Raw genomic sequence first — 16567 nt, forward strand, 5'->3', positions numbered from 1 at the left:
AAAATCTGTTTGTTGTCAAGGTACAAATGTCATTATATCCTCATTATTAAAAGGGATTGTTAATGTTATTCCTAAAAAGAATAAGTAAATAAAGAAGACCTAAGTTTAGGGTGTGACAGAAAAGAAGCTCACACAAAATATGTTGGTTAAGGTAGTGTAGGATAAAAACTGTAAGGGTATATGAACAAACTCAAATTATGCAGCTGTCGTATACATTCCAACTGAATGTTAAAGGTTAGACTTAGTACGGAAGTGCATGAAACCAGTCAAATGACTATAAATCCTGTTTTACAAGATGGTTAAAAAATATTTAATTTATTCTGGAAAACTAGAACAGTAGACGATTAGAATTGAGTCCCGTGTAACATTTCATAATTACTTTAGAAGTTTTTATTAAAAAATCCTATTCAAATAAATAAAATCTTTATTATATGCGTGTGTTAGCGTGAACAAATTTCTTATTCGTAATAAAATATAACGGTTCTAACAATGTACTACATTTAGATGTCAGTACTCATTATAATTTCTATTAAATCCCCTTGAGTGCGTTATCGTACCCGACATGATACTCGTTTGTACGAGTACTTTGGAGGGAGTAAGTTTCTGTGGTGGGGAGTATAGGTTTATGATTCTTTGTTTTGTTGTCATTTTGTTATATACTGTTAGGTTGGAATGTAAGATTGTATTTAATGTTGTGTTATTCATAAATTTTAGTACAGTATATATGTTGTGTGGTGTTTAACCGTTACTTTTTGATGTAGTTGTAATGTGAACTTTTATGGCTGTTGTTGTTTTAACTTGTTTACATTTTATTAGACACAGATTTTGTGATTTCGTTTATCCATTTAAAGCTTAAAGGCAGTGAACCTTTTCGTAATCATTGCCCGTGTTCGTAATAGTTGAGTTTCTAGGTTATATGAACGTGGCTCATTTATGTTGTGTCATAATTTTATTCATATATTGTTCCGTAAGATTATGTGAACGCGCAGTTAAACAAACCGATTGTTGTGTCGACTTATCAAAATTAAAACATTAGTGTTTAAAGTGTTTTACTAAAGGCCTAACACTGTTTTGTGTACAAAAGCAAAGGGATTCCTCTGATGCAGTGGAAAATGTAAGTCATATACTTTTTGTGTTTCCGTTCACTACAGATATGTTAGATTTTGCTCTTTTGTTTTATCTTTCGTATATCGCAATTCAGATCTATTAGTCGTTCTTGTAAACCCGATTCTTTACTTCGTAATTTGATGATAGTCCTTGTGTTTGTAGGGACGATTCTGTTTATTTCGTAGTACATTATAACGAAATCAGAGTAAGTCGTTGAAGTATAACCCAATAAACGTAAGCCTTTCTTTATGAAGTGTTTTGTACTAATGGTTACAATTAGTTCTCTTTGCCTGAAATTCTTCTTATTAAGTGGTCATGCAATTAGTTATGCTTAATTTTTTCTTGGTGTATATTTTTATGTTTATGAAATGTTTATACAAAAAAAATTAATCTTTTCTATTATTGTATTTTGTTATTTGAACGCTTAATTTGTGCCAAAAATTGAAGAGAAATATTACAATAATTTAATTTTAATTAGCGATGTGATGTTGTTTAGTCGACCTTAATTTTAATTGAATAATGGAAAGAACCACCATTGGTTGTAACACGTGATATGCAACGATTTTATTTTATATTTGATAATGTTTCTGCTCTATTTCTTGAAGGTTGATCTAAATGCATATAGCATCATTATTGTTCATATATATAAATAATTGTTTAGTTTTTACGAATTTTTTCTTTAATAATTTCACAGTCCTTTTATTATTAATAAAATTAAATGATTAACTTAAATCAGTAATTACCATCAAAAATTTTTGTTGCAGTTTTTTAGCATACAAAATTAATGTTGCAATAACAGGCCATAAAGAGTTGTCATTCAAAAGCTGCATTAGTTAAGGATAGAATTTTTTACTATGCATTACGTTTTTTTTAGTTAGGTAATTTATTCTGGCAGACATTAAACATACTAAATAGGATGTATATTGTACCTTTTAACTTGGTTGTTAGTCTCTTGTTTTCATTGTTATATTATTGTTATTTGTATATAATTTCTCATACAATAATACTTAATTACAATTTCCTCCATATAATTAGTATAATAATGTATGCTCTGAAGTTGTAATTTGTTTTGTATTATGTGCATATGCAACACACACATTCCACATTCATGCAGATAGTGTGTGTTGTATTTTTATTATTTTTTTTAATAGTTTCACTGTAATACAATGGAAGAACAGTAGTGTGCTGTAAAACTTAAATTAGGTTTATTTGTATATAAATAACTTTGAATAAAAGAGTCATTTTTTTTAGTATATATTTTGTTTATGTAAAAGGCTTTTTTTCTGGATTGTAGCTGTTTACTTAAACAACTAGAGGTATTTTACCACTATTACTGTTTTTGTTACATTGTTAATGAGATTACATTTGCGGTTGGTTTGTAATTGAAGAATTATTCCACTTTTTTACAAATGTGCTTAATTCAAATATCTTAATGTATTGCAATATAAGAACATGAATTATCAACAATTTTTGTATTCGTGCTGTTGTAAAATTAGTTTATTTTTTATTATTAGTCTTTTAACTTGTTTATATCAGTTATTGGCTTTTTTCTATTCAATACCAATCATTTATTTTTCAAAATATTTACTAAATTTTACATTCTTATTTAGCTTTTTTATTAAAAACATGTATATTTGTATCTAATATGTGTCTTTCTTATCAGCTGGGCTGTTGCTAATCACAGCAACTTTGAAATTGTTAAGATATCTTTTTAGTATTTTATCAAATATCATATTTCATTTCTTTTATGTTTTTATGAAAATTTAGTGTGTCAATTTGATACGGATAAAAGATGAATATTCAGATTGATACATAGTAAGTAATGCATAGATTCCATCAGAAATGATTGAGTGAATGAGCTATTGCACTCTTATAATACGTAACTGCCCCAGTATTTCCGTAGACCGTGGTAAAACCTTGATTATAGAAGAGCCGCAAGATAATTGAAAATTAAAAATTAAAGCAGTTAATAAGAAAAATAACAAAACGCTTAAAATAATAGTAAATTTTATATAAAAAGGTCCTTCACAAATAAAGTAACTACAAAATAAATAAGAAGTTGTAATTAAAAATAATTTTTGCAAATATTTATGTACATGTTGAACACGATAGAGAATTCAGGTTTTTATTTAATTAGTATTATTTAAAAACTCATTACAGAATAATATTGTTTACGTAAAATAAAATCCTATATTAAAAAAAACATAATTTTTGGAAAGATTCTATAAAATAATTAGTCTTAAAAATGTTGATTTAATGGCTTTTTTTTGCTATGTGTGTAATTTGCTTGTGCTTTATGTTTATGTATATGCTTTCTTTCTAAAAGTTTAATTTATTGGTGTATAGTGCTTGCATATGTTCTTTGAATGCGTGTCCATTAAGGCTGATGTAATATTCTGTGCAAAACAAGTAGCGCCTTATCTTTTAATATCGTCTTTAGTTTTTACTTTTACTTCTTTTTATTACCTAATTGTGATTAACTAACCTGATGGATGCCTTCATGTGTTTCTCACTTGTTTACTTACTATGTATTCATTTTGATAATATTGTTGTACTAAACCAAATAATTTGTCTACATATGTTTGATGTTAATCAAATTCTGTAACCGCTTGGCAAGATGATTGTAACAGTCATAACTTCTTTGTAACTTTTGTACTGAAGGTAATTAATATTGAACATTTTTTTATTAATATTAATAATCTGAATTTAGGAATACTGGAAAACAGTTGGAAATTCATGTGTTTAATTTGTTCCTAAAATAAGAAAAAATTCCAGTAGACTTTCAGTCTGAATAAGAAACAGTCATGACATCCATTGTGTTTTAATATAATTGTTATTTAAAATTGTTTTTACTTTTACATTTGTCTAATGTATTATAGCTTTCATTTAAATTGCGTTGTTGATATCCTAGCTGTTTAATAATATAATTATACATTTTATATATGAACATACCTACATTAGTATTAGTAATTTTCATTCTAGAAGATTCGGTTTTTAAATCTTCTTGGGCTGATGTACTTGAAAGACTAAATTTGTCGGTTAATATTAAGATTCTTATTTTATTTTATAAATTTGCACGATTTAAATATAAATAAAAAAATGTATTTATAAATCTTCATGATGTCAGTCGAGTTTAATTAACGGTAATCTTTAGTTTATAGTCGATTAATTTATTTGGATTTAGATAAATGAAATCAATACTGATGGTTAATTGCATCCCGGATTAATTGTCAGCCTAGTTTTATTTTAAAGACAACATATTATATATAAAAAATTACTTTTGCGTGTGAATTTTGGGGTAATAAGGGTAACACAGATATTTACCGCTTTCTTTTCCAAAAGGAGGTCGGTAGTTAGGAGGTCTCCTAACTATAATAACTGGTAGTTATAATATACTATCGCCTCTTGTCTCCATTATGTTATCGGTCAGTAATTAAAAACTCATCCTGAGTTACAGTTCCCTTGATTTAAAAACAAGGATTAAGCCGTTCAGGTTGTGACTCAAAGTCGTTTATGATTCATACATTTTCAAATTAGCATTATGATTATGTAAAAGTCTGTCTTTAAATTTGAAAATCTAATTGTAGCGTAGAAATTCTGTCCATTTCAAAAGCCATTACCGTTTATGGTTTTTCTGTTGTTCATGTTGCGCTCTAATGAAGTTTTTAGTAAGGATTTTTTATTTTTATTTTAAAACAGCAGATTAGCATATGCGCTTGTTCACTTAGTATTTGTTTTTAGCCGAATTAGCTCCAGGTCCATCTGAAAATATAATTAATAAAGGAGGTGTTTTTTGTAATTTTTTTAGATTCTTTTCTTGCCGCAACAAAACTTAATAGGTTAGATTCAGTAAAGGATGTATTAATATGATTGTGCCGTATCGTGATAACATTTTTTTGTCGTAGATTTATTATTGGACTTTGGTCTTGTCATATGTTCATTGATTTCTCAAAATATTGACACGCCGAGTTTAGGGGTTTATCCGCATAGCGTAATGCTACTTATTTAATCACAATATACCGACTGACTCTAGGTGGCTGTTGATATTCCTCGGTTTGAAGGTAACAGTATGAATTTCTTGTTTGTGTAATAAGTATTTGTAGCTTGTTACATTCATGGATCTCTTAGCCGGGATGCGGATGTAAGAATCCGCAGTTCTCACTTTCTCTGTAGAGAGTTCTTGAAATATCCCCACGCTTTCTAGGGGTGGAAGCTCTGCCTTTAGAAAGCTCCACCCCTAGAAGGTTTCACTAGCTACTGCCTCTACGGGTTTGCAAATGGAACCTGCACGGTCGCCGACTCAACTCCCAAGGTACCTTTCCAGGAGTCATGGAAAAGTTTTAAGAGAGGATTGGCGAAGGATGGGATATACTGCTTTACTAGAAATTGATAATTTGGCCTTATTATAACCCGCATCCAAAGTAAGTAACAGATGATTATATATACTTGGAAGCCGCTCAAAATATTATTTGTTTGAATAAAATTGTACCGATTGATGTTAATACGATAAAAGTTCCTGTAATATTTATAACTGTTGGCTAGTGATTTTTTTTACTTTGTAAAATTAAATGCAGATATTTACAAACATATTCGTTTTAAATGTATTTGTGATGTCGGTTATGTTAATAACAATTTTCCTTTTTATTGTAGAATGAAGACGGATTATTCTTCAAACAAGGTATTGATTATTTCTGTAGATTTTCTGTTATATTCGGAAACTCCTTGACTCGTTTATTTGCCCTGTTTGGAAATACGTATATTGTGATGATTTAAAGGATTTTTTTTTATTGCTACGACAAATTTCTCGTGGTAGATGAAGTTGCATTATATTAGTCGGCCTGAGTTTTCTTAGATCAGGCAGTTTTCCCCACCAAACTGCAGTCACAGAGGACGTGGTTCAATCTAAGCGGCGTACTTCTAATCTGTGACATTTGCGATGAATCTATTTAAATTTTTCTGTGGACAAAGGTTTTGTTAATTAAAACCTTACCTAGTTTCAGAATTAACCGACCTATTCGGCGAGCGTCTCCTGCCGATTGTGCAATGTTGCATGTGTGTCAGCAGATTACCGTTTAATGATGAAAAACAAAGTAAAAGAATCGTTTTATTTAAATAACTTTTAAAGTTTTTCTACGTTTAGTTTGTAACAATAATTTTGCGTTTAGTAATTTTTATATTTCAGTGATTCGGGAGACTATCCGGAAAGTTTTACTTATGTACAATAATGCAGTATTTTACTATCTTGCATCGGTAATTTTTATAAATGCGATTTGAAGGAACTAATTTTTGTTTATTCAAGATGCGGCCGATTAATCGTATCAAACTGAATAAAATACGGTTTCTACTTTTTTCGAGAAAATAATTTTTGATTTTTTGTACGTTTTATGTATGCGTGTCGCGAAAGTAGACAGAGTAGTTAACAAAATTATTTTAAGTAGTTCACTTACAGTTGTGATGGCGTGCGATTCGTAATTAGAAGATTCATCATAATCTGACTTCTCCCGCTCGATCTTTTGTAGCGGAGGAGGTCCGTTTTGACCTGACGTCATGGCATAACCGCGCCTTCCGCTGCGTGACTCAACTGTCCTTGCCCTCAACGTCTTGCTTGATGCTTGCCGCACGGGCGCCCGCCACTCGTCCTCGTCCCGTGTACGTTGAGCTCTAATCTAGCCAAACTGGTTCTGAATGATCCTCGACTACGCGGCATTTAATCAGGAGTTAGCACACATCCTGGTGATTCTGGCTTTATGCTCGTTTCTTGTTTTAATATTACTTGTTTTTTTTAATTTTTTGTAAATCGTAGATCGCTTTTTTTTGTTCGGTTTCGATTGTTCGAATGCAAAAATGCTGGACTGTCAAGCGAGAAGCACCGCATTTGATTACTACTGTAACGGCTTTCTCGAGTGCCTCTTTAAAAAATTCATTTTTAGTGTCGTTACCTGTGGCGTATTGGAATGTTATCAAGGATAGATATAATTATCTTGCGTTGCCGTTAGGGTACAGTCTCGTTTTTGAAGTGACGTACAACACTTCCAACCGTGTGTCAAAAGGTGACAAATTACCTGATAACTTGTATTCCCGTCTTCTGAAAATGAATAATCAAGTTATAATAATAAATAACGCTTTTGTAGGCGTTTATAATATTTTTTTATAAACAGACTACCACGTCTTCACATAGCCGTGAAATACAATTTTTCCTGTTTCTTTTTTTTATTTATTTTTTTTATTTTTAGTTTGGTGGGGTTTTATGGCCGTATTTCCGTAAAACACCTACCCTGTACAAGAAGGGTATAAATTGTTAGCGTGTAAAATATTGACGACAATGTTACTTCATAATAATTACGAGTTTAATAAAAATATGTATATATGTAACATTAGGCATTTCATTAAATTAATAAAGTTGCGTTAATCGCAGTTAATATTAATAACGATATAACCTAATAAGTGGATTTGTTTTATTTAAAGAACTGATTTATATATTTAAGATAATTTGCGAAAATCTTGACTCAAACAGTGGACAGATTTAAAAAAAAATTTATGAAAATTTATGACCCCTAGATTTGTCTGCGCCTCCTCCACATACCCAAATTTTTACAAGCAGTGCTTGTATATATTAAAAATTTCCCCTCTGTTATTGCTCACAGAGGAATGACGATGTTCGGCTGTCGTCAAGGCCCGGTATGTCAACGTGCACTTTACCTTTAATTCTGCTTTTTTCCTGTTGCAAGCGATATTTGATAAAGATACCGTATAATCGTTTGCGACAGCAACGCTTACGTGATTGAGGTAAGCGTAAGATAAGCGCATTTTAATCGGTTTTAACCGTCTCTGATACCCGGTCGTGAACTTACTCGATGTTACGCGCTATACAGTTTCCCTTTCGGTGTAGCTTTTCTTGTCGAGTTTTAAAAAGAACGCAAGCTTAAACGTTAACTTAGATAGACCGTGGAGCCCTTGCCGACCTTAAGATTTACAATATTCGAAGTAATATTTCCGAATAGTTAAAAATGTACTAGGTACTGAGGCTCCGGTTTTTCAATATTTCGTTTTTTATTTAAAGTTGCTCTTACCGAATTATTTATTTATTTCACTTCTGCCCTAGGATATAGATGGCAATACTGCAATCTCTCAATTTTTTCTCCCTTTAGCTTATTTAAACCCTCCTCTCGACAAGAGCCCTTTAAATTTATTAGGAAAGATAATGTGTCGGGAAAATAGCGCTAAAAATTATAGGTTAGAAGTGAATTTTAAAAACCGTAAATCTGAACCCGTACTGAATTAGACGTAGCTAAAGATGCGGTCTCTTCACAGCACTAAGTTAAAAAAAAAAAAACAGCTTGCTTTTTTGAAAATAATGTGGATTATTTTTTTATCAAGCGGTAAAGGTATTAAGTTTTCTTCAGCATTTACTTACGCACAGCTTCTGCAGTATATTTTTATTGCCGATTTCTGTGGCGGATTAGTGGCATCTCGACTTTTCATCCGGAAAATTCAGAGTTCGAAACCTGATAGGGCTTTGTATTTTTCACACTGTAAAAAAATTTGTTTTTATCCTTAAAAAAGGGGTAAGGGTAGTTGTAATCGGGTATTAAGCGTGGAGAGAGGGTAATAAGTAAATTAGTTGAAATCCATCACCGATTGTGCTGTTTTTATTAATGGACGCTTTCGAAAATGAAATATAATTATATTACTTCCTGAAGGTTGTGTTGAAAGGAATCATTTTTTTAAAATTAGAATTGAAATAAATGAAAACGATTAAATGATATGATGTGATGTGTAACCGATTACGTCCCGACATTGCTGATTCTATACAGTGTAATTTGTTATGCGGTGTCGAAAATTTATTTTTATCTTACATATGCGCGCCTCCTGTTTGAGAACCGATTATTGGAAAAAGGAGTAAAAATATGAGATGTAATCTAGTCCGATAAACAAAAACAAAAATAATGAAGTAACAATTTTAATAATAATAAAAATTGACTTACTGGACTTCGAGCGGTATTTGTAAAAGTTATATTTATATGTTTACACAAGAGTACGGAAAGTTCTCAAGAGTTTGGTTTTAAGTGATGAAAGGCAGATTTTTACAGTTCGAAACCCGGTAAAGGTAGCCTTTATTCGGATTCGAATACTAGATCGTGGATACCGGTGTTCTTTGGCGGTCGGGTTTCAATTAACCGCACATCTCAGGAACGGTCGAACCGAGAATGCACAAGACTACTTCTCACGTACTACGCGTTACAAACAATGGACGTGGCTGTCTACGGGCCCCGAAAATCCAGAAAGGTGCTTGGAATATATGGAGACTTCCGGTGTATCACACGAAAAAGAAAAATACTACGGAAAAAGACTTAGAATAATTACACGGTATACGTTTCAAAGAGTAAATGTTTGAAACGAATGCGCAGTCGAGAAGGAAAATTATTTTTTTAGACGATTTATATATCCGCTGAAAACTCGTAAAAGGTTACGATGACTCTATTAACGGTTACAAAAAAACATACCCAAAGGATCAAAGTTGATATTTGTACACGCCTGCGGTGTCGATGAGAAATTCTGAATGCGTTTTTGATTTTTTAAATCGTTCCGGAACGAGTATATAGGAAGAACATGAATAATGAAACCGCGAAAAAACCGCCTGAAATAATAATACCGAACTTCGTTTACCTTGGTAATTGACAACGCGTACTGTCTTAACGTAAAATTGCAGGATAAAAGGACTGTTAGAACGGCTACAAAGCGGAAATATTTCGTACAGTAGATATGTTTTATTGTACGATTCGGTGCGATTAGATAAGTCGCGCTAGAAGAGTACTAGTTGGACAAAAAATCTTTGAGAATTACGATCAGAACGCGGTAAGAAGCCACCGTACCGCTCCTAATCCGATCATAAAGTCAGGTTGCGAAAGAAAAATATGCACGTCGACAAAATGTAATTAAAGAAAGAGCCGCGAAAAAATGTTGAACTGCCGGCTGAATTTCAGAAGCTGCAAACACATTAAAAGCGTAAAAAATAGAGAAAAAAAATTATATTACGTACCGAGTTGCCGATATCCAAACCGAAAGGTTTGTAATAGCCGACTATAATAGCGTAAGCAGTGACTACAGCGCTGACTGATGCCGTAGTTACAAGTAAAAAATATAAATAAAATTAAGCGAATAAAAAAATCAGGCTTTTTGAATAAATATTAAAAAAAATAAAATAAAGTTATGATTAAGGCGGAAAACAAAACGCATTCCCCGTGCAGCGTAATACATACGTTTATGCGTCTTTTGTTGATATTTTTCGTGCTTCCCTGCCGGTTCACCGATCCATCCCTGGCTTGGGTTTTCTAAATTATTCTAACTCGCTTAACCGGAACGTCATCGTAAATTCCGCCCGTCGTATTTGTGATCCCGGATTGTTTAGAAGCTTTTTGTAATCGTATCTGGAATTTCTGTTACTCTTCTAAGACGCATTAAATCAAGGGACGAGTCTAGTTTAAACAGAACGGTTTGTTTAATTACATCTATGTCGTCTTTCTTGCGTATTATTTTTTTGTAAGTTCGGTTGATGTACTTGTGTAAAGGCTGCAGTTAAAATACAATACCGTAAGAGACCGCCGCTGGATTGTACTTTGGAGCCGTTTCTTATTTTGAGATCTAAAGCAGCACGTAACAGTTTCTTATCCTAAGTCGTTTCGTCTATCCGATTTTTCTCGAGCTTACATTCGGCCCTCTTGGGAATAAAATTCTTTTAGGAAGCGTATTTTTTCAATATTACATGCGTAAGAGTAAACGGTCTAAATTAACAGTCGGAAAAATTTAACGAATCGTACAAAACATTTTGAAATAGTAATGTTCACATTACGCCACCCTTTTAAGTGTTTTTACGATTACATTTTATTTGCGGGATTAATCCTGCGTATACGAGTCATATTTGTCCTCTGTTTAATGGATGCACCCGTATTATACGATTCGATCAAAACATTTCGTGCGCTTATTAAATAGATATGTCGTAAAACATTATCGCTAAATCTTTGTCATTTTCTTATGTAATCGTGCATCTTGGTCGGGTTTGAATCTTAGTAAGTCGCTTCATAGTAAGTAAAATATCCAGGGTATTAATCTATGCGATTTCTTTTAATTAATGAAGTCTGTCTTCAAAAAACTTTGATGTATGTACCCCTGTAGGGGATCGTGATCCGATCGCACCACCCTTTCCTTTCGTAGCTGAAAAGGAGAGAAGCTGAAAGGCCTCAACTCTACCGGATGTCGTCTTTTAGACCCTCTCTCTTTTCTGTTTAGCTTCCGGAACCGCTCTAAGGTATTACTTCAGAGGATGAACGAGGATGATTTGTATGAATGTAAATGAAGTGCGGTCTTGTACACTCTCAGGTCGACCGTTCTTGAGATGTGTGTTAATTGAAATCCAACACCAAAGAACGCCGGTATCCGCGATCTATTATTCAAATCCGTATAAAAGTAACTCCCTTTACTAGGATTTGAACCTTAGGACTCTCGACTTTGAAATCGGCTGATTTGGGATGACGAATTAACCGCTAGACCAGCCCGACCTGCAACCCGTCGGTCATCACAGTCATCGGTTTGGCTTCTGTTAGGATGCCACCGATGCAAACGCTTCGGCTGACATTTCCATCGGCGTATTTGTACAACTTACTGTCGCCTTCGTATGGGTTCTTCCAACCTCGACCGCCTACCGTAAATTATAACCCTCGATCTAACGAATCGATTCGCGGAAACGTGATCCACGCCCCTTTCTCTAACACCGAAGGTTTTAAACGAACTATTCCCATATCTTAACTTCAATTAGACCGCGTAATCGAATCGTTACTCGGATGTATACGGAGACTGTGCGTCCATTTTCGTAATATCTGATATAGGGGTTAATTATACGTTACTCTCCGGTGACTATATGAAAAGCCGAAGCTTTCAGCAGATTTAGTATGAAAATGCAATAAAATAGTCATTTTTAAAATAATATGACGAGCACTTGTGTCAAATTTAAACTTTACCGGTTCATACTTTACGTATATTCACTTCATTAATCTTATCTATTACCTCTATTTTTAATTATTTGCAAAACCGCATCGGTTTACACATTATATATATACTATATGTCTCGTTTATAGGCGGAATAATTTTGACGCTTAAAACGAAAGACAAACGTAATCTTTCGTTGTAATTCCACATTAAATACCATATGCTATATATGATACTGAAAAATCGACACGATTGCGGGATTTGGAGAGTAAGGCCGTCGCATGAAAGTATCGAACACCAGCCTGACTCTTCCGATCGATGTTCGGTGACTGTTGGATGACCGTATTGCGGGCCTACTTACTATTTTTATAGAAAGCACAATCGACCGCGATATTTTCTGTGATATGCTCGAACTTACGTCTTTTCTCAGATTGACGATATTAATGAAGAAAAAGGATTAATTTCTATCGGCTTGGCGCTGCCGCAGTATAGCGGAAGAGGAGGGCCGATCGCACGGCCACCAAGGAGCCTAGACATGACTCCTGTGAAATGACTGTGTGAAAAACATTGCTTATTCGGAGAAAATCCTTGACATAAACCGCTTCCAGGGAGGATTGTTGCGGCAGTAGGATCCATTAAATCGGACTTGCCGGGGAGTACGCGGGTAGAGCTGCATTACCGTCTGGACGTGTAACGGAGGGTGCAGCCGACTAGTGTTCTGAAGTTCGATGCGGTGTTTTGCTGGATATTGCAAAAAATATTGAATTTTGTTACCGGTTTTTGTTTTCAGCTTATTTATATTTTTATATACGAAAGTGAAATGAATTAATTTTTTGTAAAAAAGAAACAAATGCGATTGAAATAATAAGATAAAATATTTTAAGTATATTCACATTCTTCTGGTAATTTAGGTACTAACATGCTATAACTTGCTTGTAACATATACCTTAATTACACTGGTAAACACAAAAATTTGGTACTGAAAAGGGAGTAAGTGTTCTATATAATATTTTATATGCTGAATCTGAGTATGTATTCCGAAACAACCCGTCGCGTAAAGTTCTTAAGTTACAACCCCTTAAATTTATTTGTTCTATCATTAGGTGGGACAAACAATACAAATAAGTTAGTACGTCTGTATGTTTGCTTATTCATATCTGATTTATATTGGGATGTATGCAGTAGTCCTATATTTCATTCGTAATAATCGAATTATGACATCTCATTTCAAGCCAGATAGACCATGCGAGTCAAGCGATGAGTAATTCACCGCGATGAAATTTTTTTCAGCACGAGTTCAGTTCTCGGTATCGCTTGCCGTGTTCTTTAGTTGCGGTAGTGCTTTTATCATACGCGTATTATAAAGATTGTTTGGCAAATGATTTCATAAATTTAGTGAAAGACTTATGACAACTTTTGGTGTTATTTTATTGAACGTAAAGATTTGTTAAGTTGTGGTGTGTGCGTGTATGTGTGTGCGCGCGCGCGTTTTATTGCCCTCCATAGTGAAATAATTTTATGAATTATTTTAAGTCGTTTAAATATTTATAAATAAAACTTAATTATTTTTATAATTACAAGTATTTCTATAATATTCTAGTTTACTTTCATCATTAAAACGTTCTGAATTTTATAACGAATAAAAATCTGGCTTGTAAAAATTCTCCAAATATTTTATGTTACGTTTGCCGAGAATTCATCACGAAAAGTCAACGGAAATGAATATCGAATGCGTAATAATGTTTGTAAGTAGTTTTCAGCAAACATTATTTTGACTGTCCCTCGGAAGACCGAGAAAACCTGGGCTCCGCATAAAGTGCTGCGTTAAATTAACCCGGTTCTAAATACGAAAAAAAAGAGCATTTACCGTTTGGCGTACCGATGATTTGGCGAGAACCTACTAACCGTTATGACGGTTATTTTTGCTTAACAGACGTCGCCGGTTTCAATTCAAACAATAAAAGCAGTATCGCATACCAAAACGTTCGTTAGCTATCAGACCGGTACTTCGTGGTGTCGATTTACAGATTCCGATCGCTCCAACTTCTTGGAAAAAATCTACGATTTCCAGAAGGCTCGACCGATGAATCCTCGACTTCAATAGACGTTAATTACGTTCCGGAAGAATCAAATACTGAACCTTACCTCATCACACAAGCAGAACAGAGGGGCCAGATTCGTGACTTGTATTAGTCGAAACATCATGCAGAACTCCTCCTAAGTTCGCGTCCTAAAGAATGGAATTTATGAAAGAAAGATAGTAAAATTTCAGCGAATAGAAATCAAAGCGAAATTGAGAGGTTGACAATTTAGAATGTTTATGTAATTACAGTTTGTCGGTTTAAAATGTTCATAATTACAACCGGACAAATTAATAATAACAACACCGGTGATAAATACAATAATAAGTGACAATAATAAAACAATTAACGAACAAAAATATTAATATAGTAATTATAATCGCAGTAATAATCAGGATAATAGTAGGAAACGATAATATCAGATGTCAATAACAAATCAAACAATTAATACGTAAAAAAAAGTAAGTATGACAAAAACAGAGCAAAATACATAACGTAATCGACAAAGAATAACGATCAAAATATTACACATCAGATAGAGTGATAAATAGTAAATAATCGTTCGGAATTTATTCCAGGAGATAAATAGAAAACTAAAATTCAGATCCATTAATAAAAAAAAACCCCGTTAGTCTTAACTTAACAAACAATCCTGTAGTGTTCACTTGCAAATACCTTCACTATCTACCCTAACAGCTTATGAATGAAGTTTATTGAATTATTTCTTTTACATATACATTTACAGTTTTACTGTAAGTTACCGAGAATTTTTCTACTTTACTGAAATTATTCGTGGCGTCATCTTACTTGTATCGAACTGGATTCAACATTCTCTTCGCCGGACTGACGTCTCGCACTCTCGTTTTGCAGACACACCTGTGACTCTCCTCGCAAGACCGTCGTCGTAACGTCTCGCTGGACTGGTTCGCAGAATTTTTATTATAATTTCTGTATTCTATTATTTAAGAAGTACCTCGATATTTTAAAGGGCCGTAACTAAAAATCTGAGGGTGATGAAGAAAACCGATTTCATTTTAAGATTCAGTATAAAAAATACATTCTAATTCGCCTACTTTTATCTCGGTTCCGAGATCGAGTAGAAAATTTAAAGTAGTTTTTCTTGATGTCTGTTATGCGAGTAGTACAGAAACCTCAGGTTGAGCACCGCTAGCTCTTCCTGGGACCGGGATTAAACCTGAAGTTTTTTTTCACGGAGAGCGACCGCCACTTTTCCCCACGCAAGCGTCTATCTACTACAAAAAGCATAGCAAAACACGACTCTGTTTTCTTCGATAAATCAACACGTTAAACGTTGTAAATCAATACATTAAAGATTCGGACAGAACCCGAGTAAATAATTCAATATATTAAATAAGATTCTTTCTAGTTAAATTTTCATTATGAAAGCGCGTATTAATCACAATTATGTATCGCAAAAAAAAATAATTAAAATTTCACGAAATAAACTAATTATGAAGATTGTTTTATTACTTTGTCGGTTAACGGTGAGTAAGTTCATATATTAATAAACAATACGCGATTGTATTTGGTTTAAAATTCTCTTCGACTTCAATATTAATTTTTCAAATCAATAAAACCGTTTTTATCGATTCATCCTGTCGTGAACAATCGATCGCATACAAGGGGTATTTTTATAATATGAAAACGTATATGGTGAATCTGTCAATTTATAATACGATTGTTTAAACTCGATAAAACATCTTGTACATCAACATTCGATCCCCCTCTAAATCCTCATACGGATAACGGTTTGAATTTATAAATACTTTAATATTTTTAACGTTACACGAATCAAATTCTGACGCGTTCTTTGTAGTTTTATTTAATCTATCGGTTTGATACCCTACAATAACATATCTAGGTTTATCTAATTGTGATGATGTTTTTATATTCCAAATAGCAGATTTTGTCTGTGGGACTGTTGGATGCTGATGAATTTCCCAACTTCTAAACGGTATACGCAATTCGTCATTGTTTTCTCTCAATTTAGCCAATTCCAACTGATATTGGTTCGATACCTTTAAATACGGTACAAGCCATGCGACATCTGTTATTTATAGTTTACATTTATGATCTGAAACCGTGGCCGATATTGCGTTTACATCATCACTAGTACGTTTCAATAACAATTCTTGGCTTGTTTAATTTTTATTTTTTTATAATCTTCAGCAAAACCCAACTTCATTGATAGGGGTATGTATAAAGTAAACGCCCCATCGTCGTCTATATTAATTTTATTTTCACCATTAACCCACCGCGCTTGTTCCGACAATAGAATCGAATTATTTGTTATTGAAATCACATTTTTCATAATAGAGGTCCACACCTACGTTTTTCGTGCTGGCCACCTCTTGCCCGTTTATTTTGCATGATTG

The 16567-nt window shown here is 33.2% G+C and overlaps 1 protein-coding gene across 1 annotated transcript in view; it reads left to right on the forward strand.

The window, feature by feature from the left end:
* The first annotated feature begins 672 nt into the window (after nt 1–672).
* The window catches only part of LOC142326644 (signal-induced proliferation-associated 1-like protein 2), a 370917-nt gene continuing 355022 nt past the window's right edge, over nt 673–16567 (forward strand). Inside the window, exon 1 of the mRNA XM_075369241.1 lies at nt 673–1114. The gene's annotated coding sequence lies outside the window, so the exon portion shown is untranslated. The remainder of the gene's footprint in view (nt 1115–16567) is intronic.

This window comes from Lycorma delicatula, chromosome 6 (assembly GCF_047948215.1).
Source record: "Lycorma delicatula isolate Av1 chromosome 6, ASM4794821v1, whole genome shotgun sequence".
NCBI lineage: Eukaryota > Metazoa > Arthropoda > Insecta > Hemiptera > Fulgoridae > Lycorma > Lycorma delicatula.